The 27,660-nt window shown below is 35.9% G+C and overlaps 1 pseudogene; it reads left to right on the top strand.

Annotated features, from left to right (window-relative positions):
- The first annotated feature begins 6,597 nt into the window (after positions 1–6,597).
- LOC120118294 lies at positions 6,598–27,393 on the top strand (annotated as a pseudogene).
- Positions 27,394–27,660: the final 267 nt, after the last annotated feature.

The raw sequence follows: 27,660 nt of genomic DNA, 5'->3' as shown, positions 1-27,660 counted from the left end.
TGGTGTAAATTACACAAGAATTAAGGAATAACATTAATCATCATGATTAATTGTATTGAAACAATCGAGGCACCAACTGTTACTCCAAGAAGGAAGATGTGTAAATCCAGTTGTTCTAAATTTGCAATGAGTGAAATGGCAGCTGAGAAAAAATAGGGTAAGAAAACTATGAGAGTGTATGATAATATTGAAGAGAATATAAGCCTTTATACATTAGGGTCATTCGAACCTAATGGACTTTATATAGTCTTATCAAGCTAATCAGATCAACACTAAAGTTTGATCCAATAACAACCATCCAGGCTTAACAAAATAAAAAAGATGTTAGTATAATGGTGCGCCTTGCACCTACACTCTAGAGAGGTAGGGACTTTTTGCGTCTTGGTGAGCCTTGCACCCTTAAAAGCAAAGCTGTAGATATGATTGTTTCCATTGTAAATGTATTTGAGCAACGCCAAGTGGTTCTCTCTTGATTTCCAGACTTTAAAACTCAGTTTATTTTTCATTGGCTAGCGTTCGAGTCTGATGTTATAATGATGTAAAATTATGGAAATTTTGATACATTAATGCTATCTTTGGTGGCCGGAATTACCATTCTGTTATTCTTCTATTTTATTCTGATCGCGCATGGTATGTGAAAGCATGCTTACTGTATCTGGCTGGAAGACAGGAAGACTTGTTGGCTGGTTACACCAAAGCTCCCGTGAACTGAAAACCCAATTATATCTCCAATAAAGAAAGAATTAATGAAAGAAAACAACCCGAAAATGATAATTTAGCTTCATCAATTTACTAATTTATTTTTAAATATTTATAAATAGGGTAAACTACATCGTTAGTCACTAGGTTTCATCTTTTGTATCGATTTAGTCATTGAACTTTAAATGCTTCAATTTTATCATTAAACATTCACCATTGATTTTTATGTTGTTGGACTGTTTTTTCTGAAAAGTATAAATTTTATTAGTGCGAACAAACATTGTTAGGGGTCTCATTAAAAAAAACTCTAGTCTTAAGTGGAGGAAAAGAGTACACCAAAAAAATCGAAATAGTTTAGTTCGAAACCTTACAAAATGAATCAGAACCAGAGATCTAAGTCGCAGAACCACCTACAGAACTAAATTAATTGCCAGGACCAATAACACCAAAACTCAATGAGTAACGTAAAAAAAACTCCCCACTATACTACACCAGAAAGTCGTTACCACCCAATGAAATGAAACCTGCAACTACAACCCAGCAACTAAAAGGAGCCTTCCACAATAAAGAACAAGCGACTAATACCAAAGCCACTAACTTCTATTATCACTACATGGAACAATCTTAAACAACATATTGTTTAGCCAGATGATCAGTCATCGATTTACACCTTCTCATGGTAAACTTTACTGCTATATTTTCTTGAATTAACAAAGCCGCGATAGGTTTTATCAACGCTACCCAATCTACAAGGATAGTGAAAGAATTCAAAAACCAGTTTACCACTGTAGCACAATCACTCTCAACAACCAATCCATAAGCCTCATGCCACTCCAAATTCACGAATAGCTTGATTGTATAATCGACTACCAATAACTCCACTTGTACTGAAGATCCATGCCCAATTGGGACCGAAAAGGACAAAAGCAATTTTCCTATATGATCTCGAAGAATCCCTCTATACCTCTAACGCTGCTATCAACCCTCACCATTCCAACCAAATTAGACATCAGAGTGCCCATTGGAGGTGGGTGTTGTAACACCCCTAACCTGTACCCGACCCAGATACGAATCCGATGTGTACATTGACTTTTCAAATCATTGACTATTAAAAAGTAGGGGAATTTAAACTTTTATTCGTATTAAAATGATGGAACCCTTGAATTAAAACAAATAATAAAAACTCACATTAATATTTAAATAAACACTTAATAATTTACATAAATACAAAAGTATTAGTTTACAAAATAGATCAAAGAATTTCAATTTAACTTGTAGTACATGCCAATAATTTACAATTTATAAGAAACCTACATTTAAATTGTTCTGATCTGATCTTCGCGGGAGTATGTTGTCCTCGCCTAACCGCATCCTCTGATTTCTTCAAACCTACGTGTGAAACAATCACACGCTAAGTCATTGACTTAGTGAGGCAAATATGAGTCATATAAAACTTTATAAACCAAAAATTCTTATTCCTATCATAAAAAATTTCATAAGGGATTCAAATTCCTTTTCATAACAAGAATAAATTCTTTTATTCATTGTTTGGTTCATATAACTTTGTTTTTACTGGCCCAATGTTTATTACTGAGAACTGTAGGTATTTAAGTACATTGAGATTGTGCATTAATGATGTCACCACAACTCGCATAATTTGCACCGAAGTGCCACATATTTGTCCCGAAGGACCACATAGAACCCTCGACTCTTGGCATACCAACTATACCTCTAATCCTCATACATATGCCTTGGGCTTTTAACCATATAATTATTTATCATTTTGTTATTCGAAGGATATCTTGTTCACATAGGCACTTTCACATCGAGTATTTTCGTATACACATGTTCACATGTCACATGTTCATAATCATGTACACATAATCATCAAACATAACTTAAATATAGAACTTGAATAAAACATTGTAAAAATATAACATAAAAGAAATTGAAAGGTTTTCGATCGAAAACTATGGGGTTGGCTTATCACAAGCCGCCCTCGAATCGAATATAAACAAATGAGTTGCACTCACCTTTGCCTCACTGAAGTCCTAAACGAATCCTTATCACCTTTGATCGATAACTTATAATGTCGAAGTGTCCGTAACTTGTCTTTGTTCGATGTCTACACAAGAACAATTGAAAATGAATATCTCAATTCATATCGCTTATAACCACACATAATAACTTAAGCTGAAAGAAACATTTAGTTTATCATTTCAGGTGCATTAGTATCGATACTCCCACTACAGTACCGATACTTTCCTTCTATGGTATCGGTACCGAATTGAGTATCGATACTCACTTCAGTATCGATACCTTTTTGGCATTATGGATTTTACAACCTGATAATGGTATCGATACCTTAGTCTTGGTATCAATACTCCCCTTTCAGTATCGGTACCTCCCTCAATCAGTACCGATACTAGTCCTTGAACTCAAACTGACTTTACCTTGAAGTATCATTATTATTCTTCCAATACCGATACCAGTGCCCAGAAATAACCATTATTATTTTGAAATTTAACCAAACTTACATAAATCTCATACTTTTATCTCCCTTTATGCCTTTAAACTCAACTTCATTCATCAAAACAACTTTTCTCAATTTACTACTTTTAAACATCCAAAATCTCACTAGAACACTTGCATCTCAAAATCATACCATAATTTCAAACATGTTCTTAATCATTTCTAATCTTTCTAACTCCTTAATTAGACCATTGACAAATCAAATTTATCAATAGAAATCCAAAAACTAACCCATATCAACAATTCATTTAAAAACCCACTTTACAAATTCATCATTATTTCACTCCTCCCTTAGTTTTAATCAACCATAATCTTTCCTTAAGCTTATATAACCCCTAAATATTCAAAACCAAACCAAAATTTGAAAAATAAATAGCTTGAAATCACTTACCTTTAAAACTGAAGCTTTCAGCAACGAGGACAAGGTTCTAGACTTTTCTTTTTCCTTTCTCCCCTTTCCTCATGTTTTATATCCCTTAAAAAGGGAAGATAAAAATCCTTCTTGTGAAAAGATCATAATGCTTTTCCAATAATCCAATTTTGATATCAAGTTCTAAATAAAATTCCATAATAAATCCTTAAACTTTTCAAGTTATTCCAATTAAACCATTAAGTTTTGAATTCTTACAATTTGGTCACTAATCCGATATTTGGGATGTTACAGGTGCTAGGAATGATGATTTTGCTCAACTTTTTCATCAAATAAGCATTATCTTCTAGCGTTAGATCAACCATTAAATCCTCAAGACTAAAGAAGCATATGAGAATTTGGTTTTCAACCAACATGCTATACGACACTTTACAAGAAACACTATTTGTAGCACATCAAACTTCTTCCTATTAAATACTAAATCTTTTCTGTGTAACCATATCATCCATATAATCGCAAAAGGGATGGTGATCCAAACTAACATTCGATAAATTACCTCAAGGGGGTCTTACTCCATGTCAGCATGAAGTTTTTAGGATTGTTATGCCCTGCTGCGGTGACGCCCCACAAGTCAAGGAACCCCTCCCCCAGAATTTTTTTTTTCCAGGAAACAAAACAAAAGATGAATTAATGTTCAATTGATTCATGGTGCAGCAGGCAAAAAGGGCAATTAGTACTCGACGAAAACACTATCCTTTTTTTTAAGTTCCACTATGACTGAAACTGTCTGGTGAAGTACTCACCAAACAAAAGTCTTGACTTTGTATGGTGCAATTCCAATCATGAGAACCAGGGTTTCAAATCGTGGTCGCGGTCGCGTTTTTGGTTATTTCGGATTTACCGTGATTGCGGCCGTCTCAGGTAACTCGGATGGCGGCGAAACCACTATATCGTGATCGAAATTGCGGTCGCGGACCATTTTTTAAAACCCTGATGAGAACTTCTTCTAGTTAAAATATGTTAAAACGCTTGGTAACCGTAGAAAAGCAGTTGATTTTACTAAGTATAGCCCATCACTTGAACCAAGCCATTTAACCTAGTCCGAGTTTGAAGTAGAACCCATAAAATTGTTAAGTAGAATAAACATCGTTTCCCATTGAACCCTTTCTTAGTTAAATACATTCCTCCTAACCAGAATATTCTAACTTCACCCCAATTTATTTTTGGTATCGAAATTAACAACCAACCTTTGTTTATTTGAAGCTAGCACGAAGATTCTAAGAAAAGATCATTGAGTGGACGATTGCCTATCCATTCATCTTGTCAAAATCTAATAATCTACCATCACCCACATGTAGTTGTAAATAATCTTTCAAACTGAAATTACCTCCAGCATTGTTGTAAATGTTGAGGATTCCTCGTCAAATCCAAACACCAAGTCATTATATCATTGTTGTTTTTCAATCTTCGCTTGTCATCAATTGTAATTGTGATAAGATTAATATCAATACATTCACATTTTACTATTCTTTATTCTCGTATCGATTTTTCACAAAATCTCTTATAATTAACAAAAAAAATTATCTAAATATTTGTCATTCTAGTGCTTCTATTTCCTCTGAGGATTATTCAATAAAGTTGTTTTTGAGCTATGTTATTCTTCTTTTTAAAAGAATGATTTTTATTATTCAAATTTCCAAACAAATACTCTTCTGAAATATGAGAAAGCCCTTTAACCTTAAAACTGATATATTTTTATGGGTTTAATTTTATGAGTTTTATAGAGGTTTAAGAATAATCTGAACTTAGAGGATGATGATATGAGGTTTTTTTTTTATTTCTAGGGTAGTTGCAAATCACACTAAAAATGACGATTTTTAACTGTGATTGAAAATAAGTGAAAATCTTATTTTTAATGAAGTATGTGAAATAAAAAAATAGCTTCCATGTTAACGCCAAACTATCACATCATCCGACTGTTTATAATTTAACGATGCAATGACAAAAAACCCAAAAGTTTAGAGGTAAAATTGGAAAGTTTTTAAAGTTCAATTATTACATCATCCTCCTCATTTGCTCAGCTCTTACCCTCGGCTTAGCATCTTTGACACCTGAACTTGTGCCAAGACTGCACACATCTTCCCCAAATCCACCATCTGGTTCATCATTGAGTGGACTTTCTCTGCCACTCGAGGAACAACATTCCTCATCCTCTGACTTGCCTTCATCACGGAATCTCTTGCCGCTACCCTCGACTTTTGGCTTTGCTTTGGAATCTATCAAGCTAGTACCATATTTCAACAACTTCAAAATTCCATCTCGTACTCGGAGACTGACGTATCCCCCTACACCAAATCCTGAAACTGTTGTCGTCTCTCAGGAAACTCACTGAAAAGGACTGTTTGGTTCTTATTGAAAAGTTCAAATCAAAACTTCACCACTGGTCGAGAAAGCACTTGAGCTACGCCGGCAGATTAGAACTTATCAGAGCTGTCTTCTTCAATATTGCAAATTACTGGTGTAGACAGCTAATTCTTCCTCAGACTATTATTAACAGGATTGAACAACTTTGCTCTAGATTTTTCTGGAAAGGCACTGATAAAACTGTATCTGGAGCCAAAGTTAGCTGGACGAAGATCTGCTTAGCGAAATCTGAGGGAGGACTCGACTTAAAAGATATTAAAACATGGAACAAAGCATATAAGATACAACTTATCAAGAACATCCTTGCGGGAGAGGGATCATTGTAGGTAGCTTGGATCAAAAGCTACGTTATCAAGGATGCAGACTTTCTGTTAGTGGAAGATATAACAAATTCTAGCTGGTGTATCAGGCACTTACTTAAACTAAGGGCAGTTGCAATCTCTGTTTTATCTACAGGAGCTACGAAGACAAAAGATTTCTGGAAAGAAATATGGGTAAAATGAGATAAAGTCACATGGTACAAATTGATATGGTTTTCTCTACACGTTCCCAAACATAGCATGATTACATGGATGGCTGTTCTAGATAGACTCCCAACTAGAGAGAGGCTCCTAAGATTGGGAATTGTAACTGATGGTTCATGTATAATTTGCAATGAAGCAACGGAGACTAGGGACCACCTGTTTAGCGAGTGCTCTCTGGCGGTTTCCTTATGGAAGACTATTATGAATCTCTTCGGCTTAAGCACTCCTTCATTACCCTGGGTGAGCATGTTAGACTGGGCCAGTGGTGCTTGGAAAGGTAAGTCCCTCCTCACTACTATCTTGAAACTTGATTGGTGCGCTTTAATCTACTCCTTATGGGAGGAAAGAAATAGAAGATTGTACTGAGGAAGCACAAGAAGTGAGAAAGAATTTCTGAGTTCAATTAAGGAGATTGTATGTATTCAATTAAAAGGAAAGAATATAAATAGATTAGATAATCTCAATATTTACCTTTGTAATAGTTGGGGTGTTGACCACCCACTTTTGTTGTAGTAGGTTGCCTTTTATCCCATTGATGGGAGATTTTATGTAGCAGAATTCTACATCTTGGGTAATAAAAATTAAAATTATCCAAAAAAAATGATTAAATTAATACAAAGACTTAAATTTATGGATAAACTTTGTAATTTACCCTTCTAAATATTAAATGCTTATGATATTTACAAAAGTGGCCTATCCTAATCTCTCCAATCTTTTGGTTCAGATAAATTTACCTAACGCCTAATCCCTAAACTTCAATTAGTTTCTAATTTGCAATTTTTTTTTGTTAATATTGACTTGCAATTTTCCTAGCACATTGTTTTCCGTTCATAAATACACGCATAGATCTTGGTAGACTTTCCACAACTTTAATTATTTATTTATCCTACTAAATTCCATCATTATTCGGATTTTAGAAAATATTTTTTAGATATAAATTAATTTTATACAATATAAATCAAATTAAATTTTTTTTTTAAAATTGTTCACACGATATGAATATTAATATACTTTATTATTATTTAAATAATAAAAAAGATCGAAATAAATATGATTTTATCTTCGGATACAATATTTTTAAACCTAATTACAATCCATCCTAATGTAGTCCATGAATAAAGTAGATTAAACGTCACTAAATTATGTTAAAAATGATTTTTCTACTATCAAAATTTTAAATATTATAATATAGTAATTAAATTTGTCAAATCATCCTAAAATGATGTTTGTGATGTTATAAAATAATAAATTTTGATAAATTTAATGATTATTTTATAAATATTTAAAAATAATATAATAATCATTTTATAATATTTAAATATTCACTAACCAAAAAATTATTTTAAAATAATTTAATAACATCTGATATACTTTAGCTAAGTATTAATGTATTATTCTATGCCTCCTTCTTAGGGAAGCTACAAATTAATATAGTTGGCAACTTGTTTGTCCAGACTAGTTGTATTAATAACCTAAAAGTTATTATTTAATGCATTTAAGATGTTGTATTAATAGTATTGTCAATAAAATTAAAATTTAATCGTTTTTATAAGTTAATATATGATAATTGACTCCTCTTTCTTCTTTTTTCTTTCTTTTTCTTTATAATTTATATCAAATTTATTGATCAACCCAACTTTTTATTCTTTAATTTTGTTTAACCAACGATGACACCTGTTTTGATGTTGGTTGTCGCTCGTCGATTTTTTTTATTTTTTTTAATAAGAATAATTATGCTTTCTTGAAATGTTATTTGTCTTCATGACACATTTATCTATGCCTTTATGATAAATTTTCTCTGTCTTTCGGTAGCTTACGGTTTTTTTTCGTTTATCTTTTTTTTTTCAGGGTTGGATTTGACATCGCCACGACTGATCAAGATGTCACTTATTTATTATCATGATTATCTTCCTTGCTTTGGACCCTCATATTGGTTTGGGTACACGTTTTACGTTCGTGGATAGTTTTCTCACGTTGTCAACTTTGATTTGCGATTTATCAGTGGTCTTTCAATAGCTTCATCCCTTTTGTGGTTTATTTGTCGATGTAGTCAGATTTGTTCGTATTTGTATTTTGTTCAAGCTTTTTGGTTAGGGTTTTTTAACATTTTCCTTATTTGGTCTTTATATAGTCTAGGTGGCTAGTTTTTGTCTTAATGGTAATAGGAAAATATCATAATTATATTTTAGGTTTATGCTTATGCTTATAAATCTTCATTGTAATTTTGAATATTTTCTTTTTTTAATAAAACTAGTGACTTTCTATTTACTTATATTTTTGTCACCCCATCAGTAAATATTTAACGACTTTTTGATAAATATTTTTCTTTTAAGAATAATGAAATGACCCTAAATATTTTTTCATTTTTTATGAAACACTATAATTTCAAATTTCTTTTGATTTCTCAATGATGAAACATCTTATTAAAAATCTTAACAGTTGAAAGGTGGAGAAAGAGAAAGCGAAAGCGAGTTGTATATCTCAATTCTACGTTGATAGGATATTATAGATCAAAGTGATATATAGTTTCATGAGTTTTGAGTTTGAACTTGAATTTTATGAGTTTTTAAAATGATTTGGAAAAAATCTAAACATGATATAATGGTAAGAGATAATGAAACGAGTTTTTTAATATCTTGAATGATCGAAGAAGACGTCAAAAATGATAATTATTATGTCAGCGTGGGATTATTTTTAGAAGAAAAAGATAAAATTAAAAAATAATAATAAGAATATGAATGACCCATAAATCATATCCAATAATTATCTTCCACGTTGATATGAACAACATACGAAGCGAGTAGATCATCGTAGCCTACTTGAGGGCGTGATCTATACCAATTCATGTTTTTGTCTCCTCCACTCTCTAACAACTCTATCACTACATATGTCAAAAAAAAGAGAAAATAACCTCAGTGACCAAAAATCCCATATAATATACGATTTTAACCAACTTTTTCCTGATTTGTCAAAATGACCAACAAAATCGCAATGCGATCGCTAATTCGCAACACGATCTCCATTATCGCAAATCAGTTTCCAGATTCGCAACGCGATTATTACTATCGCAATGCGATTTTCCAATTTCGCGTTGTGATTTTCCCAATTCGCATTGCGATTAAGTAAATCGCAATGCGAATTTGGAAAATCGCAATGCGATACTGACTATCGCAACGCGATAATACAATATCGCAATGCGATACTGACTTTCGCAACTAGATAATGACTTTCGCAACGAGATAATACATAATCGTAATGCGATTTTCAAAGCGCCATTAGTATTGCAAAGCGTATTTTATTTTCAAATTCCAAACACGAATATTAATATATTGGAACACTGAACCGTCCACAGTATATCCCGTAATCGCAACTCATAACCTAAAACCTAAAATCACAACTCAGTCCCATCTACATCTCTCACCCTCTCACCCATCTCCGACGAAATCTGTCCCCATCTCCGGCGAAATCCGTCTATCTCCATCTCTCAGAGCCACCCTCACAATCAGAAATGGAAAATCAACCAAATCAACCACCGAGGGTTAGTTTTTTTAATTATTTTCTTTTTGAAATTTTTGCATTATTATTAGGTTTTTCATATTGAAATTGATGATAAGTTTACTGGTAATTTCAATAATAGATTAACCATTTCACTTAGATTGCTTATTAAATCAACCGAGAATCACAATGCGAAATGAAAATCGCAACGACAAAATCGCAACGCGATTTTATTCTCTCGTTGCGATAATCAAATTCGCGTTGCGATTGTCATTTTCGTGTTGCGATTTTCATTTTCAGAAACTATTCTTCTTCTGCAAATTGAAACTTGAATGAATTGCATTACTTCAACCAAAAAACAAAGACAAATAAGAAATTCACAGTGTTGCAAATTTAAGTTTGAAGAATAAACTACTACTCTTTATGTTTATTATTGTTTTTGGTATATCTTCACAGTGTAGTTTTTGGTATATCTAACTTAGTATGTTTATTGTTTTTGTAGAACTTTTATTCGGCTCAATTGACCTTAAGAAATAAAGTCAGCCTGGCCAAAACAATTGCGTCGAAGCTTTCACCTGCACAAAGAAAAATGTTTGAGGATACTTGCTTCGGGCCATGGCTGAAAGTACAACATCCCGGTGGAGATGCAATGTTGACACACCTGTTTCTTCAAACCATGACTAGGGATCTACCAGATACTATACAACGTCGTGATGAAGAGATATGGTTTATTTTCCACCGGCGTATACGTGTTTTGGGCGGGAGGAGTTTTGCATAATCACCGGTCTACGCTTCGGACACGATGATGTAGGTCGGTACACTAGACACATTACCCGCCCATCATGGTTATCCCGGGTTTTTCCTAAGCTGGAGAGGTCGAATCTACACGTGGAAGACCTGACGAACTTATTGAATAAGAAAGATGGTTTTACTCGGATGGATGACGTTGATGTTGTCCGAGTATGCCTTCTAATACTTTTGCATGTCGGATTTTTAGGCAGAGAGTCCAGACAACCTATTCCGAATGATCTAATCTAATTGGTAGAAGACCTAAATGCGTGGAACCTGTTTCCGTGGGGCTCGTATTTATGGAAAGCTACATGGAATAAGTTATCGTCTGCCTTGGATGATCGAAAAAGTTTGCTTGGCGATGGTTCCAAATACACTTTGACAGGCTTTATTTGGGCCTTTAAGGTAAGAATTTTTATATAATGTTTCCAAAATTATAAGTAATTATTTAACAATTACTAATGTTTGTTATTATATTGTTTGTAGATTTGGATATTTGAGGCCTTTCCCGCCATGAAGACATATGCAATAAAAACTTCAAATGATATTCCCAGGGCTATTTCCTGGAAGAGGAAACGGACCTTGCAATGGGAAGATTTACTACGGTATACGACAATAAATAATGTAAGTTAACATAAATACTACCATATGTTTATAAATAAGTTATTACTAGTACACGTTTAACTTTGTTTGATCTTTTATATTGTTAGGAGGCCAACACTCCATTACCGAGGCTGACACCCTCAGAAGCTGAGCTTGCCACTGATTGGTGGCAAGCTAGTAAGCGTTTTTTTGATGGCACGGATGATGAGCAGCCTCCACTTTGAGAGCCATCACCTCACCCCGAGCTATCACCTCACCCAGAGCCATCACCTAATCGACCCAACTATACACCTCCACAACGACAGCCATCACCTATTCTGTCACATCATCGAGCCTCTTCTCCACCATCACCGCAAGATAGGCGACCGACAAAGATGCCACGACGTTTTCTCCCTGTTCTCCACCTCCACGGGATGAGTTAGGGGAGTTACGTGATGAGGTCAATGCCTTGCGTGAGGAGGTCGGTACTTACACAAAGACAATGGTGCATGGCGTGTTGAGGAGTCTACTTTACGCAGTGAGGTAGCCGCTCTACGTGAGATGGTAGCATCGTTGCAGAATGAGGTTCATACTCTACGCAACGAGGTAAGTTTAAGATTTTTCATATTTAACTTGATGATAAATTTACTCGTAATTTCACTTAGATTAACCATTTCACTTAGATTGCTTAATAAATTCATTCGGTTGCTGCCAATACTGCTAAACTATTTTTGTTAGTATTTGTTTTTGGTTTGTTTTTGTCTTTTGGTTGAAGTAATGCAATCCATTCAAGTTTCAAATTACAGAAGAAGAATAGTTTACTTTCGCAACACGAAAATGACTATCGCAACGCGGAAATGGCTATCGCAATGCGAAATGAAAATCGCAACGACAAGATCGCAACGTGAAATGAAAATCACAATGCGATTTATGTTTCGCGTTGCGATTTTCATTTCGCATTGCGATCTTGTCGTTGCGATTTTCATTTCGCATTGCGATAGCCATTTCCGCGGTGCGATAGCCATTTCCGCGTTGCGATAGTCATTTTCGCGTTGCGAAAGTATGTTTCGTGTTGCGAAAGTAAACTATTCTTCTTCTTGAATGTTTATATGTTGTCCTTTTAAATGTTTATATAAGTGCTTACTTCTGGAATGTTATCTGATGCATTTTGTGAACTATGATAGAATAATGACTTGGGTGAATACAATGCAAGTTTGAAACATATTTGTCTTTGTTTAATATCATGTCTGTTTATTTACTGATTTATGTATTAATTTTTTTTAGCGGCCCGATAAGGTGGATGCTTTACGTCGGGTTTTCCTTGCACGACGGAGTTCACGCATCAGACGGCGTGCACGTGCTATTACGTCTCCGTTCACCCCAATGGTGCGAAGACTCCGCAAGAAGAAGCCCGACTCACATGTCATCCCTCAAGAGTCCCCTCCAATCGTTCAAGAGGCCCCTATCATCCCTCAAGAGTTTCCCCCCACCGTTCAAGAGGCCACTGTCATTGTTGAAGAGGTCCCTCCCACCATTCCAGAGCCCGATTCACATGGGGTAATATATCGAATTATTGAGAAACCCCCACCGTTGCCGGACATGATGGATGAGAGTTGGCTCTCGTATGAGTTACTGGCTAGTACCCTTCCGGTCTCTGAAGTGGAGAGGAGACAACTACCGGAAACAATTCTGGATAATACCCTTTGGGCTAAGACCGCAGTTGATTTTTATCTACATGAGCGGAGCCAAGGGTGTTACACTGACATAAGCAAACTCAACAACGAGATGTATTTGTTGCTTAATCAGTCTTGGTGGGGTGTGTTATTAGGGGTTGAAGACAGTGGCTATTTCGATGGGGAGGTAAGTCTTATATTTGTCTTATATGATTTGATTAATTTTTTTAAAATTAATGTAATTCACTAATATGTCTTTTTTTGTAAAACAGCATCGATGCGTGGGTGTCACGTCTTCTAATAATAAGGAAGCTTAGGAAAAATAAAAATTCGCGATATACAATAATGCCGGCGGCTTTTCACGTAGTTCACTTGAAGAATCAATGAGATGAATCATTTTCGTTGGGCAATGGACAAGCTAAACTTTATCCTGCATGGTGGAAGGTCGATAAGGTTAGTGTTTATTTTTTAAATTTTTTAAAGGTGTTCATAAATAAGTGCGCAAATAAATAAATATTACTTATGATTGCAGGTATTTATCCTGTTTTGGAACGTCGTCATTGGCTTCTCGTCCAACTTCAGCTCCCATCCCTGAAGATAATAGTATGACAGCATGATAAATTACATATCACTGTCTGATTTGAGAGATATTATCAAGGATGGAGCTCTCATTTGGCTAAATTCTTGGATGGGATTAATTATTGGACTCATTCTGGACACAAGAAGCCAAAGAAGTTCAATGTCACAGTTGTCAGAGACGAGTCCGTGCCACAACAATCGCCGGGAGCCAGAGGAGATTGTGGTCCTCTCGTATGCATGTGCTTGGCGCGTTTGACGACGGGAAGCATAGAGTTTCTACCTCCCACCGATAGAGATAGAGCTGCAGTAGGCTTGTGGTTTCAGCATTATATGGCTAGAGCAATATATTTGAGACGCTGCCTACCTGCATCCGCGTTATGAAAGTATCCATTGTTAATTGGTAAGTCAAATGCAAGTTTTGTTAACATATATACTCCTTTTGGTTTGAAAATGTTTGGTTAAGTACCTAGAATTCAATAATTTGCTGTTTGTAGGTTTTAGATGTGTAAGAAGTCTTGTTTGAGCAAATGTTTGGTTTATGCAGGTTAATCCTTAAGTGAGCTGCGTGAAATGGAAGTACGGGTGCAAAAGTTGATTCATTGATTCAATAATTGATGAGAAATAAGAATTATTATTATTATTTGATTGTTTAATTGATTTGTAAAAATGATTTGAAATGTTCATTTGTTTAATTGATGTGTACATAATTCTTATTTGTGCTTGTTAATTGATTGAAATGTAATAGTTGATTTGTTGATTTTCAATCTGCATTATGTGAAGGCAAAACAGACTGTCGCAACACGAAACTGACTATCGCAACGAGAGAATCGCAATGCGAAATGAAAATCGCAATGCGAAATGAAATCGCAACGAGAAAATCGCAATGCGATTTCATTTCGCGTTGCGATTTCTCGTTGCGATAGTCATTTTCACGTTGCGATAATCATTTTCACGTTGCGATTTCCCGTTGCGATAGTCAAATGAATGTCTAATAAGATAACTGAACATATCATAGCAATGTTCAAACTCAGTTACTAATACATGCCTAACTGAAAATGTTAAAGTACACATCAACGTTTGCATTTAAAAATCACCTAAGTTAACAGTCCCAAAGGGAAGCCGGTTGTGATGGGATTTGAAGATGATTGCGATTTGATTGCCTTTTCTTGACACCATATGAGCTTTGGATTTTGATGAGGATCCATTTTTAGAGGAAAAGATGATTGTGATGGCACTGGTGATCCACATGTCAACCTTGAAAATCGCATTGCGATTCTGTATTATCTCGTTGCGATAGTCAGAATCTCGTTGCGAAAGTCAGAATCGCGTTGCGAAAGTCAAAATCGCGTTGCGAAAGTCAGAATCGCGATTTTGTGTATATATCTACGCAACAGCAACAATCATAACCTAAATCCCTAAATTGCAACTCATTCCATCTTCATCTATCACTCTCTCCGGCGACATCCGTTCCTATATCCAACGACATCCTTCCCATCCGGCAATAGGTCTTAGTTTCGCAGCTCGTTTGTTTAGTAAATAATTTACAACCATGAAATCATCTAATGTTGATCATGTTTGGATAGATTTGTGTTTTGGAGGGTCATGGGAGAATGTTCATGGTGTTTTACAATATTTGCCTTTACCCATGAATCTTCAACTAAAACTTTCATTAAAAAGTTAACTTATGAAACTCTAAGTTACGTGTTTCAAAGAAATTGAATTTAGAGCCCCTAAGTGGATTTAGGCTATCTTATCAGAGAAATGGTAAAGTTTATTTGTTAACCGACAATGAAGATATTGAACGATTCATTGCTTACATTAGTGTTTCAAGTGATGATGTTACATTGTGTTGTTGAACCTAGAAGTAGTATTGTTGAGTCAGCGCGGGTAGTAATCAACTAAGTTTTTCTCAAAACCCACAACCTTTCTCTAATCCAAATCCCAATCAACTTTCAGCACCAAATTTCGGTTTTCGTATTGACCAATTAGACGATGATGAGCCAAGAGAAAAATTGTGAGTACTAGTCAGTATTCGAAATTTGATCTTGGTCAATACCCGGACTTTGATATTGGTCAATACTCGGATTTTGATGATGTTTTAGAAGAAGAAACAGACCCGTGTAATGATTTTTATATTGGCAATACCCGAATTTTGATGATGAAACAGCCGTTGCGAGGAAGATGTTGTTGATGATAAGAGGAGGAAGTTACGACTGTGAATGAACATGTTGAACATCCATTCTGTATTCATATAATCCTGAAGAAGAAAAAAGAAGAAAAAGTCCCCGAAGAAAAGAAAATGCCACGGGAGTATAACTGGAATATGCCAGAATTACTTCAGCTACCGGAAGAAGAGTTGGTAAAGAAAGCAGTTGATTGTTACACAAAAGTTATTCGTATCAAAGATGATTGTTTTGATACAAAGGAACTTGAAGATAGCTTTGTATACGAAATGTGTGGAAGATGGCTATCAACTAAAAGTTAACAATCAAGCAAAGATCGTTTCGAACAGGTGTATGATTGACAAAAACTGTACGTGGCGTATGATTGCAAAGAGGATAAAGATTGCGAAATGTTTCAAGTTAGGACTTTATTGATAAACATACATGTTCAAGAACCCAGTTTTTCCTCACCATAGACAGGCAAACAAAAAGGTGTTGGGTGGTTTTCTGCTGAGTTAATGTTTTTGAATGGCAGGGTATATCGGGGACATGAAATTATGACTGACATGAATGCTCGGTTCAAGATTATATCATATTCTCAAGCTTGGAGAGCCAAATGTTGCCTTGGAATTGTTGAGGGGGTCGCCAGAAGCATTGTTTTCCCAACTGCCGGCTTATTGTCACATTTAAAGCTGAAAATCCTGGCTCGGTAACTCATATCAAAACAGATAGATGGACGTTTGAGTTGTTGTTTATCGCCATTGGTGCTGCGGTTAGTAAATCATATAATCTGTTGACTCTTTTTGTTAGTTACATGCATTTCACATTTAAATGATTATATTTCTTGTGTATATTATTTTGTAGATTCGTTCGTTTATTACTTGCATGCGCCCAGTTATTATAGTTGACGGAGCACATTTGAAAGGTCGATACCTTGGAGTAAACTTATTAGCAGTAGCCATGGATGCTAACATGGGATACTGCCAATAGCTTACGGAGTTGGCAAATCTGAAACCTCTGATTCATGGACATGGTTTATGGGGCATCTTAGGGATTGCATAGGTCTATTAGCAATCGAAAATCATATCGATAGGGCAAACTCAATTGACAACGCTGTTAGAATGTGTTTCCCAGATGCTTTTCATGGACTTGTGGTGTTCATTTGTATAGAATCTAAAATCAAGGTCTGCTGGTATAAAAATCACAAATGGACATACTGGAAGGCTGTAAAAGCTTATCGAGAGTGGATTTTAATAAGCATATAAACTGTTTAAGACGTTTGCCTCAGTGTGCTCAACACTAGAAGATGTCGGTTTGAAATGGTCAAGAGTACATCAACTTGGAGCAGATATGGTTTCATGACGTCTAATAGTGCAGATCAATCACGCTCTAAGTCGTCATTCCCGAAATTACCCATTACTATGTTAATGGAGCTTTTTCGAGCCTCTATTCAACAGTGGTACTACAAGAAAGAAACCATGTAGGTATATTCTTTAAATTCGTAACTTATCATATATTTTACTAAGTATATTTATTTAAATTTACAGGAACATTGGAACATCGTTTACACCATGGACAGAAAAAAAGATAACAAACATGTTGTGAAGTCAACGTCATGGAGAGTTGAACCATGTTCAAACACTTTGTTTGAAGTACTGGATATAACTTAAATGGGCTTGTCGATCTAAATGCAAAGTGTAATTGTATGAATGGCAAACATCTGTTATCCGTGTGCCATGTTATAAAAGTTTCTCTTCATCTAAACCAAGATGATTCAAGACGCTATGGATTGCTACACTACAGAAGTATATCACAGACTTATGCCGAGATTGTCTACCCTATTCCACATCCTTCTGAGTGGACATACCATATGACTTACAAATAGTTTTTCCCCAGCCATGGACAGAAGGCTACCTGGCCGACCAAAAGTCACGATCGTATACCGTCTACGGGTGAAGAGAAGAAGAGATCGACATGTAGTCGGGCAATGAAAGTGGTCATACAAGGTTGACAGTGGATCACCAGTGCCATCACAATCATCTTTTCCTCTACCAAAATATGGATCCTCATCAAAATCCAAAGCTCATATGGTGTCAAGCAAAAGGCAATCAAATCGCAATCATCTTCAAATCCCATCACAACCGGCTTCACCTTTTGGACTGTTAACTTAGTGATTTTTAAATGCAAACGTTGATGTGTGCACTTTTAACATTTTCAGTTAGGCATGTATTAGTAACTTGAATTTGAACATTGCTATGATCTGTTCAGTTGTTATCACTTATTAGACATTTTTGACTATCGCAACCGAAAATGACGTTCGCAATCATCTTAATGTCTATCGCAATGCGGAAATGACTATCGCAATGCGAAATAAAATTGCAACGAGAGAATCGCAATGCGAAATGAAATCGCAACGCGATTTAGTTTCGCGTTGCGATTTTAGTTTCACGTTGCGATTTTCATTTCGCGTTGCGATTCTCTCGTTGCGATTTTCATTTCGCATTGCGATAGTCATTTTTACTTCAACATAATGCAGATTGAAATCAACAAATCAACCATTACATTTCAGTCAATTAAACAAGCACAAATAAGAATTATGTTCACATCAATTAACAAATCAACTTTTACAAATCATCTTTTACAAATCAATTAAACATAAAAAATAAGCAATAATTCTTATTTCCTCATCTACTATTGAATCAACTTTTGCAGCCATACATCATTTTAACGCAGCACTTCTGATATTAACCTGCATAAACCAAACATTTGCTCAAACAACACTTTCTACACATCTAAAACCTACAAACAGCAAATTATTGAATTCTAGGTACTTAACCAACATTTTCAAGCCACAAGCCTATAAACTTACCAATTGTTTATGGACATTTTTTATAAGGCGGATGCAGGTAGGCAGCGTCTCGTATATATCGATCTAGCCATATAATGTCGAAACCACAAGCCTACTGCAGCTCTATCTCTATCGGTGGGAGGTAGATACTTTATACTTCCTGTGATCAAACGATCCAACGCCAAGCATACGAGGACCACAATCCCCTCTGGGTCCTTTCGTTTGTTGTGGTGCAGTCTCGTCTCTGCTAACTGTAATATTGAGCTTCTTTGGCTTCTTGTTTCAGAACGAGTCCAATAATTTATCGCATCCAAGAATTTAGCCAAATGAGAGCTCCATCCCTTAATAATATCTCTAAATCAGCCAATGATGTAATTTATCATGCTGTCATATATTGCCTTAAGGGATGGGAGCTGAAGCTCGACGAGAAGCCAATGTTTACGTTCCAAACAGGGATAAACACCTGCAAATAAGTAATTTCATTCATTTGCGCACTTATTTATGAATACCTTTAAACTCAATCTAAAAAATACTAACCTTATCGACCTCCACCATGCAGGATAAAGTTTAGCTTGTCCATGCCCAAAGCAAATGATTCATCTCGTTGATCTTCAAGTGAACGGCGTTAAAAGACGTCGGCATAATTGTATCGTGTATTTATTTTATTTTCCTAAGTTTCCTAATTATAGAAGACGTGACACCCACATCGATATGCTGTTTTACAAAAAAAGACATATATTAGTAACTTACATAAATTTAAAAAAAAATCAATTAAAATATAAGAAAAATATAGACTACCCCCCATCGAAATAGCCATTGTCTTCGATCCCTAATATACCCCCCAGACCGATCAAGCAACAAATAGATATCATCGTTGAGCTTGCATATGTCAGTGAACACCCCTGGCCACTCATGTAGATAAAAATCAACTGCGGTCTTAGCCCAAAGGGTGTTATCCAGAATTGTGTCCGTAGTTGTCTACTCTCCACTTCATACCGATATGGTACTGGCCGGTAACTCATACGGAGCCAACTTGATCCATCATGTCCGACACGTCAGAGGGTTTTTCAGATCCTACATATGACGCCATGTGAATCGGGCTCTTGAATGGGGGAGGGACCTCTTCAACTGACAGTGGCCTCTTGAACGTGGAGGGGACTCTCGAGGAATGATAGGGGCCTCTTCAACGATAGGAGTTGACTCTTGAGGGATGACATGCGAGTCGGGCTTCTTCTTGCGTGTCTTCGCACAATTGGGGTGTACGGAGACTTAATAGCACATGCACGCCGTCTGATGCGTGAACTCTGTCGGCATAAAAACCCGACGTAAAGCATCCACCTAGCGGTCCGCTAAATATTAATACAATATCAGTAAATAAACAGACATGATATTTAACAGTGAAAACAAAGACAAATATGTTTCAAACTTGCATTGAATTCACCCAAGTCATTTCTATCATAGTTCACAAATGCATCAGATAACAAAGGCAAATATGTTCAAACTTGCAACATTGTCAACTTAGTATTGTCTTGTCTATTGTTGAAGTAATGCAATTCATTCAAGTTTCAATTTGCAGGAAGAATAGTTCAATTATTGGCAGCAACCGAATAAATTTACTAAGCAATCTAAGTGAAATGGTAATCTAAGTGAAATTACGAGTAAATTTATCATCAAGTTAAATATGGAAAATCTTAAACTTACCTCGTTGCGTAGAGTATGAACCTCATTCTGCAACGATACTACCATCTCGCGTAGAGCGGCAACCTCAACACGTAAAGTAGAAACCTCCACACGCCATGCACCATCGTTATCGCGTAGAGTACCGATCTCCCCACGCAAGGCATTGACCTCATCACGTAACTCCCTTGAATCATCTCGTGGAGGTGGAGAACAGGGAGATAAAGTCGTGGCATCTTTGTCGGTCGCCTATCATGAGGTGGGTGGAGAGGCTCGATAATGTGACGGGATATGTGATGGCTCTCGTTGTAGAGGTGTATAGTCGGGTCGATCAAGTGATGGCTCTGGTGAGGTGATGTCTCTCAAAGTGGAGGAAATGGAGGTTGCTCATCGTTCATGCCATCAAAAAAACGCTGACTAGCTTGCCACAATCAGTGGCAAGCTCAGCCTCCGTGGGTGTCAGTCTCTTAATGGGAGTGTTGGCCTCCTAAAATATAAAAACTCAAACAAGTTAAACGTCTACTATTAATAACTTGTTTATATATGATAGTATTGTGTTAACTTACATTATTTATTGTCGCATATGGTATTAAGTCTTCCCAATCCAACAGACATTTCCTCTTCCAGGAAATAGCCCTAGAATATCATTTGAGGTTTTTAATGCATATGTCCGCATGCTGGGGAAAGCCTCGAATATCCAAATCTACAAACAATATATAACAAACATTAGTAATTGTTAAATAATTATTATAATTTGAAAATATTAATAGAAATTCTTACCTAAAGGCCCAAACAAAGCCTGACAAAGTGTATTTCGACCCATCGCCCCGCAAACTTTTGCGGTCATCAAGGCAGACGACAACTTAGTCCAGGTAGCTTTCCATATATACGAACCCCACGGAAACAGATTCCATGCATTTAGGTCCTCTACCAATAATATTAGCTCCTGAGGAATAGGTTGTCTGACCTCTCTGCCTAAAAAGCCGGCATACAAAAGTAGTAGAAGGCATACTCGGATAACATCGACGTCATTCATCCGAGTAAACCATCTTTTTATTAAACAATTTCTTCATGTCGTCGACGTGTAAGTTCGGCTTCTCTATTGACTCATCAGGAAAAACCCTGGATAACCATGATGGGCGGGTGATATGACGAGTGTACCGGCCTACATCATCGTGTCCGAATCGTAGACCAGTGATTAAGCAGAACTCCTTCCGCCCAAAACAAGTATACGCCGGTGAAAATGAAACCATATCTCTTCCTCACCACGTTGTATATTGTCGGGTAGATCGCTAGTCATGGTCTGAAGCCACAAATGGGTCAAATTAGCATCTCCACCCGGATGCTGTACTCTCAGCCATGGCCCGAAGTAGGTTTCCTCAAACAATTTTCTTTGTACAGGTGAAAGCTTCGAAGAATTGTAGTGGCTAGGCTAACTTTATTCCTTAATGTCAATGAAGCCGAAAAAAATTTCTACAAAAACAATAAACATACCAAGTTAGATATACCAAAACTACACTGTGAAGATATACCAAAAACAATAACATAAATAGTAGTTTATTCTTGAAACTAAAATTTGCAACACTGTTTTGTCTTTTGGTTGAACTGAAAATCGCAACGAGAGAATAAATCGCAACGCGGAAATGAAAATCGCAATGAGAGAATCGTAACGCGAAATGAAAATCGCAACGAGAGAATCGCAACGCGAAATGAAATCGCAATGCGATTTGGTTTCGAGTTGCGATTCTCTCGTTGCGATTTTCATTTCGCGTTGCGATTCTCTCATTGCGATTTTCATTTCCGCGTTGCGATTTTCATTCTCGAAACTATTCTTCTTCTGCATTACTTCAACCAAAAGACAAAACAAAGACAAATACTCACTTCACAAGGTTAAATACTAAACAGTTTAGCAGTATTGGCAGCAATCGAATGAATTTAATAAGAAATCTAAGTAAAATGGTTAATCTATTATTGAAATTACCTGTAAACTTATCATCAATTTCAATATGAAAAACCTAAAATAATGCAAAAATTTCAAAATAAAAATAATTAAAAAAACTAACCATCGGAGGTTGATTTTCCATTTCTGAATTATTGTGAGTGATTTCTGACCGTGAATGGTTGTGAGGGATTTCGCCGGTGATGGGGACGGAAATCTTCGGAGATGGGGACGGATTTCGCCGTAGAGAGTGAGAGATGGAGATGGGACTGAGTGTTGTGATTTTAGGTTTGAGGTTATGAGTTGCGATTACTGTGGACGGTTCAGTTTCCGATATATTAAGAAAAAATTCGTGTTTGGAATTTGAAAAAAAAAATACGCGTTAATATGAATGGCGCTATGTAAATCGCATTGCGATAGTCAGATTCGCATTGCGATTTACGTATTTGCATTGCGATTTTCCTAATTCGTATTGCGATTTACTTAATCGCGTTGCGATTTACGTATTCGCATTGCGAATTATGAAAATCGCAACGCGAATACGTAATCGCATTGCGATTTTGTATTTCGCGTTGCGATAGTCAGTATCGCATTGCGATTCGTTGGTATATTTTAGTATATTTTTCTCTGTTTTTTTCGTCTCTATGTTCTCTCTTTTTTTCTGTTTCCGTCTCTGCCTCTGTCTCTGTCTCCCTTTTTTTTTTTCAGTTGGGGTGGTGGCTTTTATAGCCCCACCGTTGTAGCCGTCGACCGGTCCGAAGAATGCCCTTTGGTGAGTCACCGGACTCCCAGTGGTGACTCACCGTTTGGGGAGACTGTGCGGCTCGGAGGCGGCGAGAAAGTGTCGGCAGTGAAGGCTTCTGGAAGCAGCAGCGGCGGCGCTGGGACGTGTCCCTAGGGTATAGATACCCTAGGTTTCCTCTGGCAACTGTGGACCGTTGGATCAAACCAGATCCAACGGCTGGGATTGAAGATGGCGGCTGGTTTAGATTAGGGTTAGGAAACCCTAACTGGAAACCCAAATGTTTAGGGTTTCTGTTGATTTGGCCGGTTCTGGTTTTTTGTAACTGGGCCGGTCCAGTTGTAATTGGTCTAATTATTATTTATATATGTTTATTTATAATATTTAATAATAATAATGATAATAATAATAATAATAATAATAAAATATAATAAATTAATTGAAAAAATAGTATAAGTGTACTTTTTTTTAGGATTTTAGTGCCTTTCACGATTTATTATTCGGTAGCTATTTTTCCTGGGAATTTTTTGATTCGACTGGTTGAGAATTAAGGTCGGTGATCAATGTTATGATTGTTTCATTGAGAGTGAATTTGTAGTTATTGGAAACTTGAATTGTAGTTTGCATTTGTCATTTGTTTGCTTGGAAGTTACTGAAATAGATTCTCTTATGGAGAGCCAAAGCAGAATCATTTCCCTTTGAAGCAGCGAGAAATCTTGTTATTCTGTTTATACTTAGGATAGGATTTGAAACTATTTTTTTTTATTGACACTTTTGATCTGTTGCTCTGACTGTTATTTCCATGAAGTACCCCTGTCCGTCATATACATCTTCACATACTCGGCTATGGATACTGGATATGATTGTTCAAATATATGTTAACACTTAGAAAAATTAAGATACCGATGTCGGATACTTTCTCATATCGGCACTCACCCTCTAGTCTGAATAGCATAGTTATAGATGATTGAGATTCTCATGTTTTGTTTTGTTCATTTTTCTTTGCAATTAGACATTGTTTTGATCTGGTAGGTAGGTGAAGTTGACCTTTTTTTTATTAGTGTAATTGCTCATGTTTTTTTATTTATGCCATATGAAGTTTTTTGAGAGACAAATATTGTAATATCAGGCTGCATTTACGTATCCTTTTTGCTTGTTATGTTTATTTATTTCATTTATATATTTTTTATCTAGGTTTGTACAATGATTTTTTGATTAGCAGTGGCATGCTTCAATCTTGAGAGATTTAACTTCATTCTCTTTATGATTTACAATTCCTTTTGTTTTTCTTAAATGAAAATATCATTGTGAATCTTTCTTCAATAAATGGGTTTTTAGTCTTTGCTTACCTTCCCGGCACTAAATAATCTCCTTTAACATCTACTTTTAGGTGTGGGCACTGTAAGAATCTTGCTCCAGGGGTAAATGAAATTAGATTTTCCTTGAAGTTTGAATTTTGGTTGTAATTCATACTCTCAGATGTCTAATATCAATGAAACTTTTGTTTGTTGTATAGTATGAGAAAGCAGCATCTATATTGAGTAAACATGATCCTCCGATCACTCTAGCTAAAGTTGATGCCAGTGAGGAAGTAATAGAGATTTAGCAAATGAATATGAAGTCAAGGGTTTCCCAACTCTTAAAATTTTGAGAAATGGAGGAAAGAATGCTCAAGAATATAAAGGTCCACGTGAAGCTGATGGTATTGTGGAGTATTTGAAGAAACAAAGTGTCCTGCTTCTACTGAAATCAAGTCTGCAGAAGCTGCCAGTGACTTTATTGGTGACAAGAAGATTGTAATGGTAAGTTCTCTGATAATTCTTTGCTATTCTATTCTTTGGTTTTCATGGTGAAATTTAGCTGATTTGGCTCTAAATTGTTTCTAGGTTGGGTCTTTCCAAAGTTCTCTGGTGAAGAGTTTGAGAACTATATGGCTTTTGCTGAGAAATTGCGTTCTGAGTTCTGACTATAAATTCGGTCATACTTCGGATGCTAAATACCTTCCCGAGGCGAATCATCAGTGACTGGCCCTGTGGTCAGACTTTTCAAGCCTTTTGATGAACTCTTGTTGACTTCAAGGTAAACTGGAATCTTGCTATATTCTATACCATCATTAAAATGCAAGTTCTTTGTGTTTATGTTAGATACCTTTGTGGCATTTGGTATTAGCTATTATGCGGAATCTATTTCCTTTCAGGATTTTAATTTGCAAGCTCTAGAAAAGTTTGTTGAAGAATCTAGCATTCCTCTTGTGACTCTCTTTAACAGTGACCCAAGCAACCACCCCTTTGTTATCAAATTCTATAACAATCCCCATGACAAGGTAATTGCAGTCAGAATTTTCGTTCTCTTTAACAGTTTGTTCTTATACAGAGTGAACAAAAACAGCGTGTGGCTGGTATTTATTTGGTACCAAGCATTATCTTCTATTGCCAAAATTGTCCTGTTTCTAGTTAAACCACTGATACGTTAATCTTGATTCTCCTCTTATGCACTTTGGACTGTATCATTGACTTCTTTATCTGCTTGCTCTTCGTTCTAACATCATTTTGTTTTGAATGTAATGAAGTATAATAGTTTGTTCCATACCTCCTTTGAGTTCATCTTCTAATGGGATTTTTGAATACGGTAGGTTATGTTGTTTGCAAACTTGAGCGGTGAATATGTTGATTCATTACAATCTAAATATCGTGAAGTTGCTGAGCAATACAAAGGACAGGGCATTAGCTTCCTTTTGGGGATCTTGAGGCCAGTCAAGCTGCTTTCCAGGTTAGCATCTACTCTAATGTGACGGTAAGTTTCTTGATTTTCTAATTAAGTCTATTTCTTATTATAGTTAAATTTTTTTGTTGACCGGGAAACAGTATTTTGGAGTTAAAGAAAGCCAAGTCCCTCTCATCATCATTCTGAATAAGGATGGGAAGAAGTATTTGAAGGCAAACGTGGAGGCTGGTCACATTGCACCATGGTTAAAGGATTACAAGGTGATTTTTGCACTTTTATGCAATTTTTTTAGGAAAAGATGATAAAACTTGCCCTTTCTTACAACTATAAAATGTGGTAGAATTACAAACTCTATTCAGAGTACTTGTTCAGGTCAAGGTTTTAGTGATACAATATCTAGTTGAGAGTTGTGTAATATTGGTGAGTGCTCTCTTTTTTATTTGACTGAAGTACCATTTTACAGGAAGGAAAAGTTCCACCATATGTAAAATCTGAACCTATTCCTGTGGAGAATAACGAACCTGTGAAAGTGGTGGTTGCGGATACCCTTGAAGACATGGTTTCAAATCAGGGAGAAATGGTGTGTTTGTTACTTTGCTTGATGATTTTCTTCCCCCTTTTTGCTATATCAGTAGTCACTCATGTTTATTATCTGCAAACGCAAATTGTTGGAGCAGAATCCAAGGGTATGAAACTCTGAATTTGGACTGGGTTGATCTTTGGTGATATAGTTATTAATACTGCAATAATCAGTGTACCCTTCTATCTGACATCTGTTGATACCCTTACGATAGATTTATATCATTTCATTTTGGGGGATACCTGGCAGATATTTTGCGAGTCTCTGGGTTGGGACATTAATAATGTTTGGTGTTAGGTGGAGTCTTCAAGTGCTTTACAATCATTCGCTTTTTAGAATTTCAATGTTTCGATAGTTCTATTTCTGTAACCATCTCTTTGGGAATTTTACAATGACATCAGACTTTTCTTTCTACAGTTTTGCTCGAGTTTTATGCTCCCTGGTGTGGACATTGTCAGAAATTGGCACCAATCTCGGATAAAGTTGCTGTCCACTATGAAAAGGATGCTAATGTTTTGATCGCAAAACTCGTAAGTTTTTATACTCGTTGATTTTGATGGTTTTGGTTTCTGTAACTAAATATTTCTCAACTTGCAAGGTTTTGGTTTCTGTTTGGGTCTATTTGATTAGGTGAGGTAGCTAGCATTACTTTGGTTGAGCCAGAGAGAATAATAAAAAGGCCATACAGCAAGAGGGTATTTGTCGATAGAATAGAAACCCCATGACATTTGCAACTTTTGGTTTGTTCTATTATTGTTGTAGAAGCATTATGTGAACATCTATTGTACACAACATTCCTCATTGCTGGAACCCGCACTCTTGTGATTTTTCTTTGCAGGATGCAACTGCAAATGATATCGAGGATCCAAACTTTGATGTTAAAGGTTACCCAACCATTTACTTTAGATCGGCCGATGGAAACATAGCCGCATATGAAGGTGATAGGACCAAGGAAGGCATCATCGACTTCATCGAAAAGAACAGGGGCAAAACTGTTCATCAAGAATCAGTAAACGTAACTGTTCATCAAGAGTCGGTAAAAGACGAGCCCTGAAAAGGGGTAAGTTCTACGGTTGTAATATAATTTGTTTGTTTCTTTAAGTACTGTCATAACCATTTTTAGGTAAAACATTATTTATGGTTTTAAAAAATCGATTTAATATTATTTTAAAAACAATTATGACTTTAATTTAGAAAATTGGTGATTTGAAATTAATTTGAATTAAATTGGAAAAGGAGTCGTCATCGACCTTTAGATTAGGCAGGTCGAATACCTAAAAACGTCTTTCAAAATAATTTTAAGAAAAATCATTTTTAAAGA

The sequence above is a fragment of the Hibiscus syriacus genome, unplaced genomic scaffold (genome assembly GCF_006381635.1).
Source record: "Hibiscus syriacus cultivar Baekdansim isolate YM2019G1 unplaced genomic scaffold, ASM638163v2 tig00110328_pilon, whole genome shotgun sequence".
In the NCBI taxonomy this organism is placed as follows: Eukaryota; Viridiplantae; Streptophyta; class Magnoliopsida; order Malvales; family Malvaceae; genus Hibiscus; species Hibiscus syriacus.
This window is presented reverse-complemented; position numbering and strand designations above follow the sequence as displayed.